Source organism: Crinia signifera, chromosome 5, assembly GCF_055691185.1.
Source record: "Crinia signifera chromosome 5, ASM5569118v1, whole genome shotgun sequence".
Lineage (NCBI taxonomy): Eukaryota > Metazoa > Chordata > Amphibia > Anura > Myobatrachidae > Crinia > Crinia signifera.
This window is the reverse complement of record NC_139221.1, coordinates 9,429,561-9,451,844: the sequence shown is the minus strand read 5'-3', so window position 1 is coordinate 9,451,844 and position 22,284 is coordinate 9,429,561. Positions and strand designations below refer to the sequence as shown.

Sequence of the window (22,284 nt, the reverse complement as noted above, 5' to 3'; positions counted from 1 at the left end):
ATTGTGTGACATTCTAATTTGTACAGTCCTTCATAAAATACTCCACAATTCTATTAATGATTGCTGTATCAGATTGAGTCACGGTAGAGGTGTTAACATTTTTGGGCCAATTCTTTTATGCCTGACCAGATGGCATAATGTTGTTTCACTCTTGGGTGCTGAGTGGACTCATCCCCATCACCAATGGGTCTCTTGAAGAAAGGTCTGGTTATTTTTCCTTTGCAGCAATTGCAGCGCTAGTACAGGTTTGCTGCCCCTTCTCTTCTATCGACTGATCCATATTGACATTCCTTAGTATTGGTGACACCTAATGAATGTGATTTTATAAAACAATGCTTCTATAAGGGCGGGATCATTTTTTTTAACACAGTGACTTACACTGTTGCGCCCCACAGCCCTTCAAAGTCTGCCACAGCAGTAGTGCCACCATAATGATTGCACCCCACAACCCTTCACTGACACAGTCTAATGTACACACGGTTTGATTCAGTGTAATTTTCGATTCTAATTGAAAATGACACTAAATTGAACAGTGTTCGCTGCATTTGATGCAGATTTGATTCCATCGGGATCCAAAGCAGAAATAGACAGTGCAGGCAAGTTTATTTCTGCTTCAATCTGCCAGATCAAATGCTGCTCAATGCTTCATCCCCTCTCCCTCCTGGCCGATGCTAGCACCCACCTGGTCCCAGTGGCCATCGATATCCAATCAGTACTGCCGGCCGCCGGGTCATGCCATGTGTACACGGCATTACAGCAGCCCGCAGCCTCACACGCCAACCTTCCAGCATCCTGTGGGACATGGCGCCCAAAAGACTGCAGTCATTATTTTTTTTTAAATCAACCGTGTGAGATCTGAATGGAAAATTTGGGTGGGTTCAGTGTTCAGAAAATCAAACCCACACAACTCTGTGATTTACACATGAAATGCTTTATTGACAATATATATATTTTTGGTAAATTCATATCCTAGAAATGAAACATTGGATGGCATGATATTTAAATGCCTATGAAAACTTTGCAGAGACGTCTTGTTGAGAGAGATAGACAGAGTGCGGTGAGAATTGGCCACATAATAGGGAAATGCATTGAATGGTAAAAGTATTTCAGCTGCCTGTGTGGCGAGAGTGCACCTCCTGTACGGAGTCATTGTGACATGATGGCTAAGTGTGTCACAGGTCTTCACCGCAGACAATGCCTGGAGTGTGCCTCTTACTAACCACAGAGCATATGTCGCCACAATACCTGCACACACAATGAGAGATGGGAAATGTTTTCCTGCGCAAAAACATGCGCCTGCAGCCACAGTCTGCTGGTTCCTGAGACAGAAGACTGAGCACTATTCAGTTTATTTTTAGCAATTAACAACCTGCTAAGTAACTGAACAGGAGGTAAAATATAAATTAAATCAATTGAGTATCAATATCAATAGAGTATCAATTCTTCGGGGGACACTTGCAGGCAGTCAGGATGTTATAGGATTATAGACATGTGTATGAATAACCAATCATACCAAGCAGATCATAATGATCAGCATTGTTATATGTAGGTTGAAACACAGTCATTAACTGAAGCAGAAACAGCTGTGTAGGAGGCTTAAAAGCAGGTGAGGAACAGCCAAACTCTGCTACAATAGTGAGGTTGTAGAAGATAGTTTTGTGTTACAGGTCATACACTATGGCTAGAATGAGCACAGCAACAAGACACAAGATAAACAATTGCGAATAAATTGTCACTCTGATGGATAGTGCCACTTATTCATGTTATGACACAGTGATATTCCTTATACATGTATGCCACACAGTAGTGTTGCTTATACACAAATCCCACAGTAGTAGGGAACCTTACATATAATGCCCATAGTAGTAGTGCCGCTTATACACATAATGCCCACAACAGTAGTACCCCTTACTCAAAATGTTTACAGTAATAGTGCCCCTTACACATAGTGCCCCTTATACACATGTCATTCCAGCATCTCCATGCCCTGTGCCCCTCCAGCAGCTTCCCCACCTCTTAGTGTCCCTCCAGCCCCCACTCACCATGTCTTTAGTATGCTCCTCTTAGTGGCTCTTCTTCATTTCAGCGGCGGTGATGTCATGACATCACATACACCGTGCAAGAAAAGTAAGCTCCTGGGACAGGCTTTTTGGTACTTGTTTCCTAGCACGGCGCCCGTTGGGTTGATCGCATGCCTTAAGTTTAAGGTACTTAAGGCATGCGATGGACACGATTTTCTGTCAATCACCAGTGTATTTGCCGGTAAAAGAGAAAATCGCGTTGATCGGGTCCATCGCGGTCCATTATTATAGAGAATAATGTTGAATGATTTTTAAAGTTAAAATCGCGTCGGTCGTGGGCCATTATAATGGCCCGCGATGCGATCAACGCGATTTTACATAAGGAACAATGGGAAATGGGTCAATATGGCCAATTTCTCATTGTATATGGTTATAAAGTATGGTTAATGCCCCCCATTGTTAACGCCACCCCACTATTGATGACAAGCCAAAGCGTGGCAAACGCAGCGTGCCTGCGAGGGGCGGTGGTTCGCGTCCTCCGACCTTTTCATACCCCCACTATCCACGTCGGCGTGGAGTTGATTTTATATAGTGTGGCGAGCCACAGAGCCCGAAGCGTGGCGAGCGCACGCGTATACCTGTGAAGTGATACGCGTCCCCTCGCGGGGCTCGCTGCGCTCGCCACACTATGTAAGATCAACTCCACGCTGACGTGGATAGTGGAGGTATGAAAAGGTCGGAGGACGCGTACCGCTGCGCTTCGGGTTGGCGTCAATATTGGGGTGGCGTTAACAATGGAGGGCCATTTCACCCATCAGGGGGGGTTTGCTATTAAAATGGGGGGTTTGGGGGCTTTTTACATTGAAATCAATGTAACATTGGGTCTCAGGGACCACTTTACTTTGATTTTTCCGACCCGATCAATACAATCAAAATCGTGGGCACCGTGCTAGGAAACAAGTACCGGCTTTTTTGATGGAAATACTGTGCAGGGCTGTGGTGGAGGTGGAACTAGTTCCCTCTACCATTACAGGTGATGGAACTTTGTTCCACACTGTTCCCCTCCCACTCACTTTATCCCATGGTGGTGGGACTGGTCCCCTGCCCCATTTGTCTATGTTGTGGTGCCTAGCGACATCATCCGGCATGTCAGATACGGTCCCTGCCTGCCATAGCAACAGGGGTCCTGGAGATAGCAATAGTTTTCCTCCACCACCCAACATGCGCAATTCAGGTTACGCAAATCCCAGTTGGCAATATATGGATCCAAGTTCAGCTTGAGGACCAGCAGCCAATCAGAGAAAGCCATAGGGAGCCAATAACAGCTTGTTGCATCATCGCACTGCTTCCTGGTCCTGACTTGTATTAGTCACTAGGTGATTCATCGCGCCCTACGGGCGCTCTTCACACCGGCGTAAGGGGCTACGCCCCTTAATTTGTGAACATTTGTATTGTGAGAAATATGGTTAGAATTGTATGAAAGATGCCCTGTATTGCAGCTTCTGGCAGTGGGTGAGGGTCCAGCGTGGCAGCACAGGAGTACCGGACGGTGGCCCTGAGTCAGTGTCTCCTCCTACTGGGTGGGAGTTAGGGTGCATGAGAGCAGGAGGCTGGGATATGAGGCATGATAGGGGTATGTGGGCAACACAGCATCAGCGATTACCCAGTGGTGGAAGTTACGGTTCAGGAGAGCAGGAAGCTGGGTAGTGATAGGGGTGTGTGGGCATACGGGGGACTAAAGAGGGTGGTGGACACTGTGCAGCTTCTGCCAGTGGGTGAGGGTCCAGCGTGGCAGCACAGAAATACAGGAGTCAGTGTCTCCTCCGACTGGGTGGGAGTTAGGGTGCATGAGAGCAGGAGGCTGGGCGGTAAAGCATGATAGGGGAATGTGGGCAACACAGGGTGAGCGGGTCTCCACTGGCGGAAGTTACGTGGCAGGAGAACAGGAGGCAGGGCAGTGTCCTCCCACATTGATGGCAAAAGTATTTAACATCGGCCATAAACCATTGATTATTTGAAAATCATTGATGGTCGATGGGCATCCCTAGAACTGGAGGAGGGTGGGGGACAGTATGCAGCTCCCGGCAGTGGGTGAGCGTCTCCTCCCACTGGGAGGGAGTGAGCGTGCATGAGAGCAGGAGGCTGTATAATAGTGGTATGTGGGCAAGACATTGATAAAAGTTGTGGCGCTGGTGCAGAGGGCAGTGGGGAAACCTGCAGTGCGGCAGCCAGGGCCAGATTTCCCACCTAGGGGCGGTACCTGCTTGTGGTGGTACAGGATCCCCCATTGTCACGGGGTTACGTGAAATGCGGGAGCGGGGGCCGCGGTGGTCCGCTGGGGGGTGGAATTGCCGGAAGGGGGTCTGGGGGGGTCTGCAAATTGCGGGAGGGGGGGTGGTGTGTGGGGATCCGCGGTTAGCGGGAGGGGGCGGGGGTCCGCAAATCGTGGGCGGGGGGGCTTGAATCGTGGGAAGGGGGGTCCGCAAATTGCGGGAGGGGGGTTGTCCGGGTTAGTGAATTGCGGGAGGGGGGGTTGCGGAGGTCCGTGAATTGCGGGAGGGGCGCGTGGGGTGCCGTGAGTCAAGGGGGGGTGGTGCGGGGGTCCGTGAATCACGGGAGGGGTCATGAATCGCAGGAGGGGGGGGTCGTGGGGGGGCTGCGAATCGCAGGAGGGGGGGTGTGGGGGGTTGCCGTGAATTGCATGAGGGGGGCGTGAATCAAGGGAGGGTGGGCGCAGGGGGGTGGTGCGGGGGTCCGTGAATCGCGGGAGGGGGCATGAATCGTGGGAGGGGGGGTCGTGGGGGGTTCCGAATCGCAGGAAGGGGGGTATGGGGGGTGCCGTGAATTGCGTGAGGGGGGCATGGGCCCTTTTAATGCCGGGAGGGGGGGTCGCAGGGGTCCCGCGAATCGCAGGAGGGGAGGATGCAGGGGTCCTGCGAATCGCGGGAGGGGTCTCGCGGGAGGGAGGGGTCGCTGGGGTCCCGCGATTTGCGGGAGGGTCGCGGGGGTCCCGCGTTTCGCGGGAGGGGGTGGTCGTGGAGGTCCAGCGAATCGCGGGAGGGGGTGGTCGGGTCTGGGACGGATATTAGACAGCACTTACATCGACAGCCATTACATCGACACCATTAGTTCGACAGCTCAATAGGTCGACATGGTTTTAGGTCGACAAACCATTAGGTCGACATGTCATTATGTCGACAGCTCATTAGGTCGACAGCTCATTAGGTCGACAGCTCATTAGGTCGACATGTTTTTAGGTCGACACTGCCATTAGGTCGACAGAGTCTATGTTGACAGTCAAAAGGTCGACATGGGTTTTTTCACTGTTTTTTTTTTTGGCCGAAATGTCGACACAGTCGACATGAACACAGTTTGAAGTGTACCGCAGCCGCTCGCTATGCTTCGGGCACGGTGCCTCGCTGCGCTCGGCACACTATTTTATTCTCCCACCACGCCCTAGTGGATAGTAGGGCATGAAATACCACCTGTCGGCACATGTCGGCTCAATAAACAGTGAAAAAACCCATGTCGACCTTTTGACTGTCGACATAGACACTGTCGACCTAATGGCAGTGTCGACCTAAAAACATGTCGACCGAATGAGCTGTCGACCTAATGAGCTGTCGACATAATGACATGTCGACCTAATGGTATGTCGACCTAAAACCATGTCGACCTATTGAGCTGTTGAACTAATGGTGTCGATGTAATGGCTGTCGATGTAAGTGCTGTCTAACAATAGTCCGGATACCGGGGTGGTCGCGGGGGTCCTGCGAATCCCGGGAGGGGGGTCGCGGGGGTCCCGCGAATCGCGGGAGGGGGGGTTCGCGGGGGTCCCACGAATCACGGGAGGGGGGGTCGCGGGGTTCCCGCTACTCGCGGGAGGGTGGAAAGCGAGGGGGTCGCGGGGGTCCCGCGATTCGCGGGAGGGGGGGTCGCGGGGGGTCCCGCGAAACGCGGGAGGGGGGGGTCGCGGGGGGGTCCCGCGATTCGCGGGAGGGGGGGTCGCGGGGGGTCCCGCGAATCGCGGGAGGGGGGTCGCGGGGGTGCTGGCAGAGGGTAGGGATGTGCAGGAGTAATGGTGGATGGTGGCTGTGGAGTAATGGTGGATGGTGGGCGTGTACTGTAGCCCTGGCTGGGCGGGGGGAGGTGATGTCAAGGGGGTGGAACGTCAGACACATGAAAGTGAAACTGTTTTACACAGGAACGTTCTCCACAGGGGTTGAGTGACAGATCTGGCTAAATATATAAGAGATTGCGGAGAAGAGCTCTGAAAGATGGACGGAAACAGAAGACTGTTGCCAAAGAGCGTAAACAGGCCAAGGCCCACCAGGGGAGTTAGCCGACGCCAGCTGGAAAAGCGGTCAGTGAAGACTTTGAAAGCCCCAGTAGAGTAGTGGTCTATGCAACACAACTAATATTGGCCACTGCTTCCTGTGTGAGGACCTGGGACAGTGGGACTGGCCCATCTCAAGTGAAGGCTACAGTAACTTTTACTCTATATTCTGACACCCCCCCCTCCCCATTTCTGGAAATGCTGCCCGCACCTTCCATCCCGGTGAACACCTGTGCCTGTCAATCTGACGCCACAGTTTTCCAATGCAATCTGTAAGCTTGTTGTGCGGGGCCTCACCATCGGGGACTGCGTTGCAGATCACGTTGCAGATTGCTGATGCTTTTCAAGCTGGACTAGACCCATAGTTTGATAAATATGCCCTTGGTGTAGAAGGTCACGGTAAATTGGAACGAAATCAGGTATGAGTAAAAACCGGAATACCGGATCGGACATCAAACTCTGCATTCCGGAGATTGTAGTGTCCAGTACGGGTGGTGTCCTGTCCAGGGGGGCTGCATCTAGCTATCACAAGGGACAGGAGGGGGAGAATAAAGCCTCCCTGTATGGACCGGGATGGTTCGGACAACACGGGGAGGCTGTAATCACCCCTTCCCCATGTCCCTGGTGAAAGCTATCACAGGCCTACCCCCGAACAAGACACCCCCTGGACAGGACACCCCCATGTCCGGCGCTCCAGGGTCTTGTCCGGGTCAGGTTTTTACTTAGTCCTAAACAAATCAGCCATTTAAATCCTGAATTAGGATCATTGAGCGTTAGTGGATTCTCCCGGAGTGAGCGTAGAAATAGTAATAGACAAATCAATGACGATACACAAATAAATGCAAGCAGCCTAAAATAAGACGAAATGAGCAGAACACACAGGAGGACAGCGGAGATTGCACTGACATCCTCGGAGATATCACTTATTAATGTACAAGAGAGAAGGATCGATACAGAGGGGGCGGGTAACGAGAAGAGTCGGGAAATGACACAATCCATTATTCTGATTTACTCGTTTCCTTTAGGTCATTGATTAAGTTGAGTTATATTTCACACTCCGGAAGTTTAAGAGCAGAGCACTGCAGTAGTCAGTGCTCTGCATCGCTCTGCAGTGCTCTGCGGTACTCAGGACACATTGTATATATAACCCCAGCTTCCTGGGAATAGGAGACTGACTGCCAAAATACAGAATCAGCTAATATTATAGGAAAACATACGGTATTCTATCTATGGGATTTATTCCAGCTACACATCCGTATATCTATAATCGGGGTTAGAAGATTCTTTTTTATGTTTAATTTCAATTTCATGATTGGCACATAACATAAAATGAGCTGCAGCCAATCACTGCCATCTTGTGCAAATATATATACGCCCACTGCGCACTTCTCTCATCCACAGCTTGCGTCGAGATGCAGCATCAGAACAAAATTGCGACCATCGGATGTGGCTGATCTCTGACCAAAGGTCCTCCTGCAGCACATAGCAGTGATGGGCAACTACTGAGGCACTGATGCAGGAAGTCACAGACTGAGAGAAGGAGCAGGGTCCTCCTGCAGCACAGAGCAGTGATAGAGACGGAGTGACTCTATGCAGGACATGAGGGCAAGACTGGAGGAGAGAAGGTTTAGAATGGTCAGGGCAGTAAAATTATGGAGTAATGTAACCATTACACCGTCCGTACTGCCCCGTATATATAACACATGGTGGGGATAGACCCCATGACCTCAGTGCTGTGAGGCAGTAATGCTAACCATTACACCATCCGTACTGCCCTGTATATATAACACATGGTGGGGATAGAACCCATGACCTCAGTGCTGTGAGGCAGTAATGCTAACCATTACACCGTCCATACTGCTCCATACATATAACACATGGTGGGGATAGAACCCATGACCTCAGTGCTGTGAGGCAGTAATGTAACCATTACATCATCCGTACTGCCCTGTATATATAACACATGGTGGGGATAGAACCCATGACCTCAGTGCTGTGAGGCAGTAATGCTAACCATTACACCGTCCATACTGCTCCGTACATATAACACATGGTGGGGATAGAACCCATGACCTCAGTGCTGTGAGGCAGTAATGTAACCATTACACCGTCCCTACTGCCCCGTATATATAACACATGGTGGGGATAGAACCCATGACCACAGTGCTGTGAGGCAGTAATGTAACCATTACACCATCCGTACTGCCCTGTATATATAACACATGGTGGGGATAGAACCCATGACCTCAGGGCTGTGAGGCAGTAATGTAACCGTTACACCATCCGTACTGCCCTGTATATATAACACATGGTGGGGATAGAACCCATGACCTCAGTGCTGTGAGGCAGTAATGCTAACCATTACACCGTCCGTACTGCCCCGTATATATAACACATGGTGGGGATAGAACCCATGACCTCAGGGCTGTGAGGCAGTAATGTAACCGTTACACCATCCGTACTGCCCTGTATATATAACACATGGTGGGGATAGAACCCATGACCTCAGTGCTGTGAGGCAGTAATGCTAACCATTACACCGTCCGTACTGCTCCGTACATATAACACATGGTGGGGATAGAACCCATGACCTCAGTGCTGTGAGGCAGTAATGCTAACCATTACACCGTCCGTACTGCCCCGTATATATAACACATGGTGGGGATAGAGCCCATGACCTCAGCACTGTGAGGCAGTAATGCTAACCATTACACCATCCGTACTGCCCGTATATAAAACACATGGTGGGGATACCCATGACCTCAGTGCTATGAGGCAGTAATATAACCATTACACCATCCGTACTGCCCCGTATATATAACACATGGTGGGGATAGAACCCATGACCTCAGTGATGTGAGGCAGTAATGCTAACCATTACACCGTCCGTACTGCCCCGTATATATAACACATGGTGAGAATAGAACCCATGACCTCAGTGCTGTGAGGCAGTAATGTAACCATTACACCATCCGTACTGCCCCGTATATATAACACATGGTGGGGATAGAACCCATGACCTCAGCACTGTGAGGCAGTAATGCTAACCATTACACCATCCGTACTGCCCGTATATATAACACATGGTGGGGATAGAACCCATGACCTCAGTGCTGCGAGACAGTAATGCTATAACCATTACACCGTCCGTACTGCCCTGTATATATAACACATGGTGGGGATAGAACCCATGACCTCAGCGCTGTGAGGCAGTAATGTAACCATTACACCGTCCGTACTGCCCCGTATATATAACACATGGTGGGGATAGAACCCATGACCTCAGCGCGGTAATGCTAACCATTACACCGTCCGTACTGCCGCTATATATGACTTTCAACTTCTGCTATTAACGGATTTGGGAAAGTGAGTAAATAAAAGTTATTAAAGTAAATATTGTTATTGTAAATTAGATATTGCGACGATATCTTTGCCACAGATATAAGAGGAATTAATGGTTAAATATGTTTTGATTTTACAAAGAGTGACTCAAATAGCCATTGTCAAAAAAACATTTAGTCATGCAGCGAATGTTGTGTATCCACACAAAGGCCTTTGGGAAATATTGTTTTATGCTCCGTGATTTGTGAACCTAGAAATGTTTAGCAGACAGTGCAGATGGGTCGCGGGGGAGAGAGATCGCGCCGGAGCCATATTTGTCCAGCCTGGAACACGACGCTACAAAGGACGTTGTGGTTCCGGAGACTGGCATGAATATAATAGGATAACATGCTCGCTGACCGTATCCGTGTCACTACTGTGTAAAATAGGTCAGCGCAAAAACTATCTGACAGCAGAATTCTGTGGGCAGATGCTATTATCTCTCTGTCCGCTCTCCGCAGCACAAAGGCAATATACCGGGGCCATGGGTGGGGATACAAACATAGAGAGGTTTGTTTTTTTAGTGGACGCCCCTTTAAGGAAATGGCACTAAAAAGCCCCTCCCTGGCGTATGAGTGCGCTAAGACTTAGACGCCCACTTTCCGCATCCCAAGGTGCCATAATACTACTTAGTGCAGCATTACGCAACGCCATTAAATGCAGCACGGACAGGGCCGGTGCTAGGGTGCACAGCGCCCTCCTGCAAAATCTATTTTAATACCCACTGTAGTAGTGACGTAAGGTGTGAAGAGAGCAGAAGAGGAATAAGAAAGGGAATCCATGAGGAGGGGAAATGTGAGAGGGAGTTGTGAGGGGAGCAAGGGAAAAGTGGGTGTTGTTGGAAAATGGAGGGAGAATAGAAATGATAGATGGGGTACAAGGAAAAAGATAGAAGGGAGAAAGCCAGATGCTGGGAAGAGAGAGGGTAGGACGGCCATATGCTGCGCAGAGAGAGGGGAGGGGCAGCCAGATGCTGGGATGAGAGAGGGGAGGAGCAGCCATATGCTGGGCAGAGGGAGGGGAGGGGCAGTCAAATGCAGGGCAGAGGGAGGGGAGGGGCAGCCAGATGCTGGGCAGAGAGAGGGGAGGGGCAGCCAGATGCTGGGATGAGAGAGGGGAGGAGCAGCCATATGCTGGGCAGAGGGAGGGGAGGGGCAGTCATATGCTGGGCAGAGAGAGGGGAGGGACAGCCAGATGCTGGGCAGAGAGAGGGCAGGGGAAGCCAGATGCTGGGCAGAGAGAGGGCAGGGCAGCCAGATGCTGGGCAGAGAGAGAGGGGAGGGGCAGCCAGATGCTGGGATGAGAGAGGGAAGGGGCAGCCATATGCTGGGCAGAGAGGGGAGGGGCAGCCGTATGCTGGGCAGAGAGGGGGGCAGCCAGATGCTGGGCAGAGAGAGGGGAGGGGCAGCCAGATGCTGGGCAGAAAGAGGGTAGGACAGCCATATGCTGGGCAGAGAGAGGGTAGGACAGCCAGATGATAGGAAGAGAGAGGGCAGGACAGCCATATGCTGGGCAGTGAGAGAGGGTAGGATCAGGGCCGGTGCAAGCCCTGTCAGCGCCCCAGGCAACCACCCACCCCCTGCTCCCCTCTGTGAGGGGGGGGGGGGGGGAGATTTCAGCGTGGCACTACCCGTGGATTACCGCACTGGGGGGGGGGGCAGGGTATGCCACACAGGGATTGCCGATGACTAGCTGGGGGGAGGGGACAGGCCGCCACCCGCCGATAATCCACATGCATGAGGGCGCTAGATTGCCACGGGGGGTTACTCACTCACCTGCTCCCTGCACCCTGCTGGGATGAGTTCCTGGATTGGTGCTGCTACCATACTTGCCAGCTTCTGCAGCTTTCCACGGCACCTGCTCTCATTGGCGGCTCAGCACCGCCCTCCAGTGGCCTGGGTAGGATGGCCATATGCTGGACAGTGAGAGAGTGTAGGATGGCCATATGCTGGACTGAGAGAGGGAAGGACGGCCATATGCTGGGCAGAGGGTGGGGAGGGGCAGCCGTATGCTGGGCAGAGAGAGGGCAGGACAGCCATATGCTGGGAAGAGAGAGGGCAGGATGGCCATATGCTGGAAAGAGAGAGGGCAGGATGGCCATATGCTGGGCAGAGAGAGGGCAGGACAGCCATATGCTGGGAAGAGAGAGGGCAGGGCGGCCATATGCTGGGAAGAGAGAGGGCAGGACGGCCATATGCTGGGAAGAGATAGGGCAGGACAGCCATATGCTGGGCAGTGAGAGAGGGTAGGATGGCCATATGCTGGACAGAGAGAGGGGAGGGGCAGCCATATGCTGGGCAGAGAGAGGGGAGGGGCAGCCAGATGCTGGGCAGAGAGAGGGGAGGGGCAGCCAGAGGGGAGGGGCAGCCAGATGCTGGGATGAGAGAGGGAAGGGGCAGCCATATGCTGGGCAGAGAGAGGGCAGGACAGCCATATGCTGGGCAGAGAGAGGGGAGGGGCAGCCAGATGCTGGGCAGAGAGAGGGGAGGGGCAGCCATATGCTGGGCAGAGAGAGGGCAGGACAGCCATATGCTGGGAAGAGAGAGGGCAGGATGGCCGTATGCTGGGAAGAGATAGGGCAGGACAGCCATATGCTGGACAGAGAGAGGGGAGGGGCAGCCAGATGCTGGGCAGAGAGAGGGGAGGGGCAGCCATATGCTGGGCAGAGAGAGGGCAGGACAGCCATATGCTGGGCAGAGAGAGGGGACATGCAGCCAGATGCTGGGCAGAGAGAGGTGGGACAGTTGGGAGTGATGCCAAGGTGAGAATGGGGGGGGGGGGGGGGACAGATGCTGGTCAGAGAATGGGGGGACAGATGATGGGCAGGGAGGGGGGGCAGGTACTGGGCAGGTAGTGTTTGGGACAGAAAGAGAGAGAGAAGCTGCAGGGACAGGCAGGAGCTACAGTGGAGGCAGGGGGATACTCATAGGCAGGTCTATGCTGTGAGATCCTCTGTGTTCTAGGGATCAGAGGAGCTCCTCCAATCAGGGGCTCTTCTATTCAGCATGTGCCAAGCACCTCCAATCACAGCTTGGCACGTGCTGTGCTGTCCAACTCCTCTCCTGGCCCTGTGCTGAGTTGAGGGGGGGGGGGGCTGGGTGTTGGGAAATCGATCATGCGCCGATGTATCGATTTCCTTATCTATTAATTACCTTATTTGACCTCAGTGTGAAGACCCCTTAGAGCTCCGTGAGAGTGTAACCTTATATGATATGACCAGTAACGATGACCACAGATACAAGGTTTAGCTCTGATTTAATGATGACAAAACGACATATTTATACATAACATACAGTGCTGGTTCAATTACATGATTGGTTAATATTTGGTGCAGAGGTAGGGGAATAACAGCATAGAGGTGGGGTGGCTTATACGTCGCCTTACAGGGGAGTGTAGCATTCGTAAGTTATGAGAAATCACAGAATGTACTATTCCTGACGAAAGTTACAAAGTACGGGCTAGCAAGCGAGAACTGGAAACAAGCCAGAACATAACTTCTTGAGATAAGCAAGAACAGAGACTATAACACAGAGAAACAAGATGGCTGATTAACCCTTCAAAGAGAAACAAGATGGCTGATTAACCCTTCAATCCCCTCTTAGAATCAATGTCCTTTTTAGACAATTTGATTCTTGTAGATGGCATCTTGTTTGGTACGGTGAATTTTGACATATTCACCATAATCTTCTGGTGAGGGAGGGCTTTTGGCAAGATCAGTGTACATAGCAGGTGTTACATTATCCAGGTACTTGGAACCAATCTTCTTGCATATGGGAAAGACACAATATCCTACTATCATAAGTACAATAATTACAATGAGGATAAATATGCCTATTTGTGTTAGTGCGTGTTTCCAATCATTTAACCATCCGAACCAGCTACTCCAGGGGTCCGTGATACCTGAGTTCTTCTTGAGTTCGATGGATAAATTTTCTAGATGTTTAATAGCTAGGGTAGTTTTTCCATTAGGACCTGTGTTGTCTGGGATATAAGTACAGCATCCATTAACCTTACCTATGTACACACAGGTTCCTCCTTTCTCGGCAAGCATCATATCTAAAGCCATGCGATTCTGAAATGTCATTTGTGATGTAGCTTCTAACTGTTCAGCAATACCTTTCAAAGCGTCCCTAGTATCATTAACGAAGCGCTGTTGATTATAATATATGTAATTTATCCAGTTCACATTTTTATTGATGGTTACCTGGGGAAGCAGGGACTCGAAGCCGGCAGCGACCTCATCACGAGCCTTAAATTCTTTAGGAACTCCCCGGGGAACACCAATAGTGTCTATGTATATGTGTGGATCGAAGCTTTCCTTTGGAGCTTCTCTTTTGTTTCTGGAGTTTGTGGTAGGTTTATTTGTGGGAGGAGGCTCAGACAAATCGGCTGGGAGAATGTGTATGGGCATAATGATCTTTGCCAGGGCACACTCTCCTTTCCAAGGATTGTCCAGCTTTGTCCTGAGTCTCATGTCTCCACAAATAAAATAAATGTCTCCTAATGATTTTTTCATGGTGGGTATACTGATATGTCTTCGTTCAGCACAATACCCATCAGGAAACAATTTCAGATCTACAGTGTTTTGTGCAGTGCTGTTTGAGTAATAACATGTATAATTACCAGGATAAATGATTATGGTACTACCAGGATTGGTATTCTTTACCATTATGGGATATTCTTTCTTCCATTGTTCACATTTGGTTTCTTCTACAATAGTATCAGTATACAGGCTAAAGAAACATTTATCTTGGTCTGAAGGTATGTGTATGGGCACCGTACCCAAGTGGGGTCTGGATTTTCCACACACATAACAATCAGTTTGATTAACTTTACGTGCATTATATTTCATCCATTCTAGCCAATAATTTACGTCAGATAACCCAGTCTCTATGGCTATAGTGTCTTCGTAAGTGGGGTTGTTAATGGCTAACATTTCATTAAAAGTAGTGACATGTGGTTTAAAGAATGATGGTGGTGTTTTAGGTTTTACAGTGGTTTTGAGGGCGGTGTATTCTGGGTTATCATACATGTCTTTTAAATGAAATCTTCCCCTTGGGCCCCCGCTTTCTCCTGATTGATATTTACCCATGACATATAGTCCGGCATCGCCGGGGGCCGGGTTTTCTAGGTTAATGATAAATTGGCTATTGCAAGTGCCCTTTTTTCGTAGGGACATACGGGTTAGTAAGGATCGACCATGGGACCATTTCTGGAGGCCAACATCGGGGTGATATCCCCAGTTTTGGCTGATATCAAAGGCAGTGGTATCTGCTCTAGTGTTCCACCCAACAGCCCCCCATGAGTTGCAAGAATCTCCCCAGTAAGTACTAGTGACACAGATATATACGTGACTTACAGCGTGTGGTGTGTGGTGGATGTTACACAGCCAGGGCAGCGGTGGTTCTCCTCGATTCCCGCCTTGATTGTTTGAACAAGATACAATATCACAATAAGAAAATATAAAAGTAGCGACAGTCGTGCTAGAAGAATTATACCAGAAGGTAAAGCGTCCATCATTTTGGGTTATATCAACTTCAGCAAAACAATTATAAAGAACAAGCCCGAGTAAAATCACTAGGGCTAAGGTGGGGGGAGTCATATCCTGTAGCGTCGTCCTCGGCTTCAGAATGTTGTACCCCTGATTCCTCGTCACCTCCAGCCGGCAGGTCTTCTCCAGGTTGGAGGTCAGAGCCACTGGCCCCCGTTATTACCTCTCTCGTCCCGTCTGTGTCAGTCTCGGGATCGGTGTCGACCTCTATGTTGACGTGTGGTGGAGGTGGAATTTTCTTCACTCTGGATGCATGGATCCACGTTGGTCCTTCGTCGGTGAGGACAGCCGTCCTGGTAACCGCGACCACTTCTGTTTCTGGACCGTAGGTGAAATCTCCTGGATGTTTATTTCTGGGTAGGATCTTTACAACGACCTTGTCTCCAACCCTAAATGGGTGAGTGGGTATCTGTGGATGAGAAGGATTCTTAAAGATAACATTTTGTTCAACTTCATTAAGTTTCTGTATTAGGGATCTGACATACTCTTCTCTTATTATTTCTAAGTCTCCTTCTGTGGTAACTAAAGGGTTCTTTGCCCAGGGAGTGGGGAAAGGTCTGCCCATCAGTACTTCAAAGGGGGAGTAACCTAGAGTCTTTTGTGGAGTCATTCTCTGTGGGTGATATGGAATGTGAAACTTCCATTCTATTTGCAGTGCTTTGACTAGTTCTGCTGTGACTTTGGCTGTGAAGGCTGAACCTTTATCGCTATTGATTTGGAGCGGGCATCCTCAGCGCGGAATGATCTCTCGCGTGAGTATGCGGGCTACTGTTTTTGCATCTTCTGATTTAGTGGGATAAGCTTCCTGCATTATTGATATGTGTAAAATCTATTTGAAGATGTGTGAATGGTGTGGTTGGGTATTCTAGATGTTGGTGTCTTGCTTTATTTGGGTTGTTTGGGTTGTTTCTAAGACACACTATACATCTACTGATGTACTGTTTTACAAGTTCTTTGGCATTAGTAATGTAGAAATCATTGGAGAGGAGTAAAGTAGTTGTTACTATACTATGGTGTCCTACTCCGTGGTAATGTACTATGAACAATGATGCACTGGTTTGGGGTATACATGGTTTCCCCTCTTTGCAGATTAATCCAGTCCGTGGATTCTTCTGCAATATTGGATATGTTCAATCTGATAGATCTGAATTAGAGGCAGCAGCCTGTAATTCTGTCAGTAGGTATGTATCATCTAGCGAAGGAGGCGAGATGACAGCAAGAGTGAGGTTATATGTTGCTGTAGTGGCAGCACGTTTAGCAGCGGTATCAGCGAGAGCGTTGCCTTTGCTGATGTCATCCTTTCCTCCAGTGTGTGCTTTACAATGAAGGATGGCAATTTGAGATGGTAATGTAATTGCGTGTAAGAGATCTGTGATGAGTTGCGCATGTGATATGCCTTTCCCATCAGCGCCAGTGAAGCCTCGGCGTTGCCTGAACAACTCCGTAAGCGTATTTGGAGTCTGTGTAAATTGTGACAGGTTTGTTTTTTGTAAATGTGACAAGCTCGAGTGAGTGCAATGAGTTCTGCAGCTTGTGCTGACTGTAAGGGGACTGTCTTTGCTTCAAGGGTGGTGTTTGGAAGTTTAACCACTGCATATCCTGCCTGGTACGTGTTGTCATTGGGACGGCTGCAGGAGCCGTCAACAAATATTATGTCGGCATCGGGGATAGGCACAGTCGACATGTCTTGTCTGGGTGAAGTTTCTGAGTCAATTGTCAGAGTACAGTCATGTTGAGGCGGCGCCTCGTCGTCAGGTCCTTTAAGACCTAAAAGTGCGTTTAGTACAGGGACAGGTCCTTCTGAGTTTGTTGCGTATTTTACAGTGAGAGAAGGATTCCCTAGTAGGAGTACTTCATAGCCGCTGAGTCTTTGGGCAGACATGTGTTGTGTGTGTAGACCTTTGAGGATGGAGAGGACATTATGTGTGGTATGTAACACAGTAGGATGTCCTAATGTAAGTGATGTGGACATCTCAACAACCATTGCACAGGCAGCCAGTGCTCGAAGACAAGCTGGCATTCCTTGCACAGTGACAGGCATTACTTTTGAAAAAAAATGCGACAGGGCGCATTTTGCCTCCGTGAAGTTGGGTCAGTACACCCGCCATAGTTGTACATGTGTCCCTTGCAAACAAGTGAAATGATAACATATAGTCCGGGAGACCAAGCGCGGGACTCTGTACTAACATTTCTTTCAATTTTTTAAATGCAGAATACATTTCATCTGACCATTGTATAACCTTGGGTTTGTCTTTGAGTGTGCATTGTCTCAAGATATTATCATAGTAGGAACAATCAGAAATCCACTGTCTGCAGTAACTTACCATACCCAAGAAAGACAACATATCCTTCTGGGTAGTTGGGGTGACCAGGCCCAATACAGACTGTATGCGTTGTGGACTGATTTTCCTTTCTCCCTCAGAGAGTACAAAACCCAGGTAATTGACATGCGTTTTATACCATTGCAATTTTGCTCTTGACACTTTGTGTCCACATTAACAATGAAATTCCATTTAACCGGCTGGCCTCCTCGGTGACACTACAGAGAAGCAGATCATCTGCATACTGTAGCAGGACAGAACTATGGGGGGGGTGCCATGGAGCCAATGTGGCTTGGAGGACTATGCTATAGACCACGGGAGAGTCAATATAGCCTTGGGGTAAACGACACCACATTAATTGTTTACCTTTAAATGAAAAAGCAAAGAGTAATTGGGTCTCTGTGTCAATAGGAATACTTGAAAAACGCATTTTTTTTTTTTTTTTTTTTTAAGTCTATGACACTAAAGAAAGCTGCGTTTGCAGGGATGGCTGAGATGAGTGAATTGATGTCAGGTACTATGGGTGCAATAGGAACAGTCTTTTGCAGTTCACCATCATAGTTAAGGGAACATAGAACACTGGTAGTGGCCCCACTGTCCACCAGGAAGGACAGTCCCTCATCATCTACATATAATGTGATGAGGGGAGAATCTTCCCAGTGAGTAGTGAACTGTACAAAAGATGGAATACCCTCCTCCGGGCCCCGTCAATGGGTAGGGTCGGTCCAGTCAACTCTGAAAAGTACGCTTTCTTGAGGTGGTGTAGGACCCTGTCGGGAAAGCCCTTGTTGGGGTCTTGGCGTGCAAGGTTGTTGTGGTTTCCGAGAAGGGAAAGGGCAATCTCTAGCCCAGTGTGTGTTCTGGCCACAGTTGAAACAAGTAGTCTGTTTATGAACTGCGCCAGTGTTGTTGTAATCCCTGGTGTATGGTGGTGCACGAAAGGTTTGGTTCTGTGGAGGCCTTAAAGGTCTCCTGTTACTTTGTGGGGGTCCCCTATTTTGTCTATTGGGCGGACCCTTATTACTGTTCTGGAAGTTGTGAGTAGAGGAAACTGCAGTTTTCCTCATGTCAAAACAACCAGCTGATTCTTTCTCATACAAATGATCACTGAATTGTGGGCATGTCTCGTTAGGTAGGGGAGGTGGATATGTTACAGTCTTTTTACTTTGTTTTGAATCCATGTTTATGTACAGTTCTATTATGATTCCGTGTGAATGTTTTCCACTTTTTGATTTGTTGTTGATGACTATAATCTTCACTAAGATCTATGAAGTTTAGAATCTGGCTACTTTCTGGTAATTGTTTTATTTGTTCAATAGATTTTGGGCAAATAATGGGATAGGTGAAAAGATTGATTGGTAGATCTGTCACGAAGAAAGGATAGAGTTGATCAATATATTTACTGGTGATTTCTGTGCGTAAGTGACAACCTACTATGAGGACTGCCTCACACACAGTGCCATTAGAGAATGTTTTAATTGTGGATTTAAATCTTATCCTTTGTTTGTTGACAGATACCAATATTGGATAATATTCTGGATTCTTATACCACAATATTAAACTACTTTGGCAACTATTGCAATTTCCTATCGGTGGACATTCATAATCTGACATGTAATATGAGAGCGTGAAAAGATTCAAAGTGTATTAGATCAGGGGCACCGTCACAGAGAGGCAGGTAAAACCTGTTGCAGCAGACTGTGAGGGTTAGTCTTTATCCAAACACTTATAGAATCATGTATTCACTTTAGACATCTCATAAATTGTTATTTATATATGGTTTGTTAGTGGAACCACAGACTGTCTACGTGACAGTGGATAGAGTCCAGTGGTTATAATGTGAAAACTGTATATGAAGCCTCACGTTGCGTTACTCCGAAGGGGAGAACATAAGTCCGCAAGTCTGTTGGCATACAGTAATCAATGAGACAATAGAGTTATTGTGCGTGAACTTACCAACCGCACGGTTTACAAAGAAATACAGATATCACAAGTGTGTATACTTACCAATCACACAAGGATATTGAAATAAGAAAAACTTATACTTCAAACTAAACATAGTAAAGAAATTTGGCCAATGAAATAGTGGGTGTTCAAAATGAGGTTCTATTTGGATAAAGACCCGTGGTCTCTTCGTACACCAAGTACGGTATCTGATCCTAGATCAGTGTGTACACAAAACAAAGATAGAAGATTTTAACTTCTATGAACTGACATCCGATATCCCCCAGGGATAGAGTCATAGGTTCAGGATCGAGTTTGTCCGTAACCTCACAGCGGTCTCAGATTAGACTTTTGGAGTCTGCTGACAACCGTGTAGGAATGAACTTCGAATCCCGCGGCGAGCCCCCAGCTCTGTTGGGAAATCGATCATGCGCCGATGTATCGATTTCCTTATCTATTAATTACCTTATTTGACCTCAGTGTGAAGACCCCTTAGAGCTCCGTGAGAGTGTAACCTTATATGATATGACCAGTAACGATGACCACAGATACAAGGTTTAGCTCTGATTTAATGATGACAAAACGACATATTTATACATAACATACAGTGCTGGTTCAATTACATGATTGGTTAATATTTGGTGCAGAGGTAGGGGAATAACAGCATAGAGGTGGGGTGGCTTATACGTCGCCTTACAGGGGAGTGTAGCATTCGTAAGTTATGAGAAATCACAGAATGTACTATTCCTGACGAAAGTTACAAAGTACGGGCTAGCAAGCGAGAACTGGAAACAAGCCAGAACATAACTTCTTGAGATAAGCAAGAACAGAGACTATAACACAGAGAAACAAGATGGCTGATTAACCCTTCAAAGAGAAACAAGATGGCTGATTAACCCTTCACTGGGCACTGCAGAGAGGAAAGTGCAGGGAGTCGGGACTTCCCCTGCTGCTCTCAGCAGTCAGCACCTGATGGAAGCTCTCTCCCCTCTGCCTGTCAGTGTAGGACAGCAGCACCGCCGGCAGCAGCACACAGAGCAGGGAGATTGCCTGTATAGACCGGCACCTTCCTGCTTTGCAGGCTCTGCTGAGCGGGTAGCGGCGGCCCTGAGCACGGATAATGGTACCAGCCTAAGTTATAGCCAGGTCTGATCTTGTATCTCAGTATGGCCTCTAGTGAGGATGAGTGGAAGCTTGTGTGTGCAAACACTTCAGCAATGCACATGCAGCTGTCCCGTAACTCGTCCATAAGACAGACCCCTGTCTCCCTAAGGCTGGTTTCACACACTCCGGCTCCTGCCGGACGGTGAAATCCCGCACGGCCAGGGAGCCGTGCCGCACACAGTACTTTATCATGGAAGGGATGGCCACAGCCCGGCAGCCGTCCCTTCCAGTGGCGGGATCCGGCTGCAGCTGTGTGGCCGGGCCGTGGCCGTCCCGTGTGAATGGACACAATAGTGTCCATTCACAACTAATGTGTGCGGCACGGCTCCCTGGCCGTGCGGGATTTCACCATCCGGCAGGAGCCGGAGTGTGTGAAACCAGCCTCAGTCACCGCCCAGGAACCCCAGCACTTATCCAGAATCATTGCGCATACGCTCTGCGTAACACATGTGTGTGGTCTTCTAGGGATTTTCATACAGACAGTGATATAAATCAGTGAATTTCTTAAAATTAAGTTTGCTGTGGCTCTGAATCACCCATTACCCTCATACCAGGCATGTCCAAACTATGACCCTCCAGCTGTTGTGAAACTACAAGTTCCATCATGCCTTGCCACAGTTTTGCAAATAGGGAATGCTATGGCAGGACATGCTGGGATGTGTAGTTGTACAACAGCTAGAGGGCTTCAGTTTGGACATTCCTGCCTTATACAGATTGGTTGACTGAGGTGTCCTCCTCACTGCACAGCTGCATACACCCCCTGCTCTGGGACATACAGTAGACTCCGCACCTGGAGCGCTCAGGTGAGCAGACTCTGGGAGAAAGTTACTAAGATGGGACTTCTATGTCACATGAGATGTTTCTATAGGCAACCAATCAGAATCTACTTCTTATTTATTTAATACCATCTAGAAGATCATAGATAGTATCTGATTGGTTTCCCATAGCAACATCCCATGTGAATATAACTCCCACCTTAGTAAATGTCCCCCTCTGTCCTGGAGGGACAGGGGAAGAGAAATCCATTACGCAGCAGAGGGGGGAAGTCCCAGAGCGGCACCCCCATGTCAGCTCCGGCGCACACCCCGTGGCAAGTGTATGGGCGCCCGTACACACAGCCAGATGCTCAGATATATGTAAATCTATATCTGCTGCACAGCTGCCATGATACTGTATATTGGTGAATGATGTCGTTCACAGACATATCGTATGCCTACACCTGCCGACCTGCAAGCGATATATAAGATGCCACCACTGATCTTGCGGTGACACAGGTGTGGTATAGCCGCACCACAAGGCCAAGGTCAAACTAAAAAAAAAAATACATGTGCAATGTCGACACTGGAAAAAGTCTGATGCAAAGAAAAAAGTTGACGTAGAAAAAGTCAACGCAGACAAAGTCTCCAATGTCGCTGGTGCTGCTGCACGTGTCTTGATGCCCCCCCCCCCCCCAAAATCTACCACTGGCCCACATACAGTAAGTAGCTTAACTACACACAGCTGGCTACAATGCTAACAAGTACATCATGCCACCCTGTGCCCACATCGTGGTGCCACTACAGAAGA

The 22,284-nt window shown here is 48.8% G+C and overlaps 1 long non-coding RNA gene across 1 annotated transcript; it reads right to left on the bottom strand.

Annotated features, from left to right (window-relative positions):
- Positions 1-12,976: 12,976 nt before the first annotated feature.
- LOC146079933 (uncharacterized) lies at positions 12,977-20,464 on the bottom strand. The gene is made up of 2 exons (XR_014474779.1): positions 20,020-20,464; positions 12,977-15,698 (listed from the first exon to the last, which is right to left on the bottom strand). It is a non-coding gene; the product is annotated as an uncharacterized LOC146079933 (long non-coding RNA).
- Between the last annotated feature and the right edge of the window lie 1,820 nt (positions 20,465-22,284).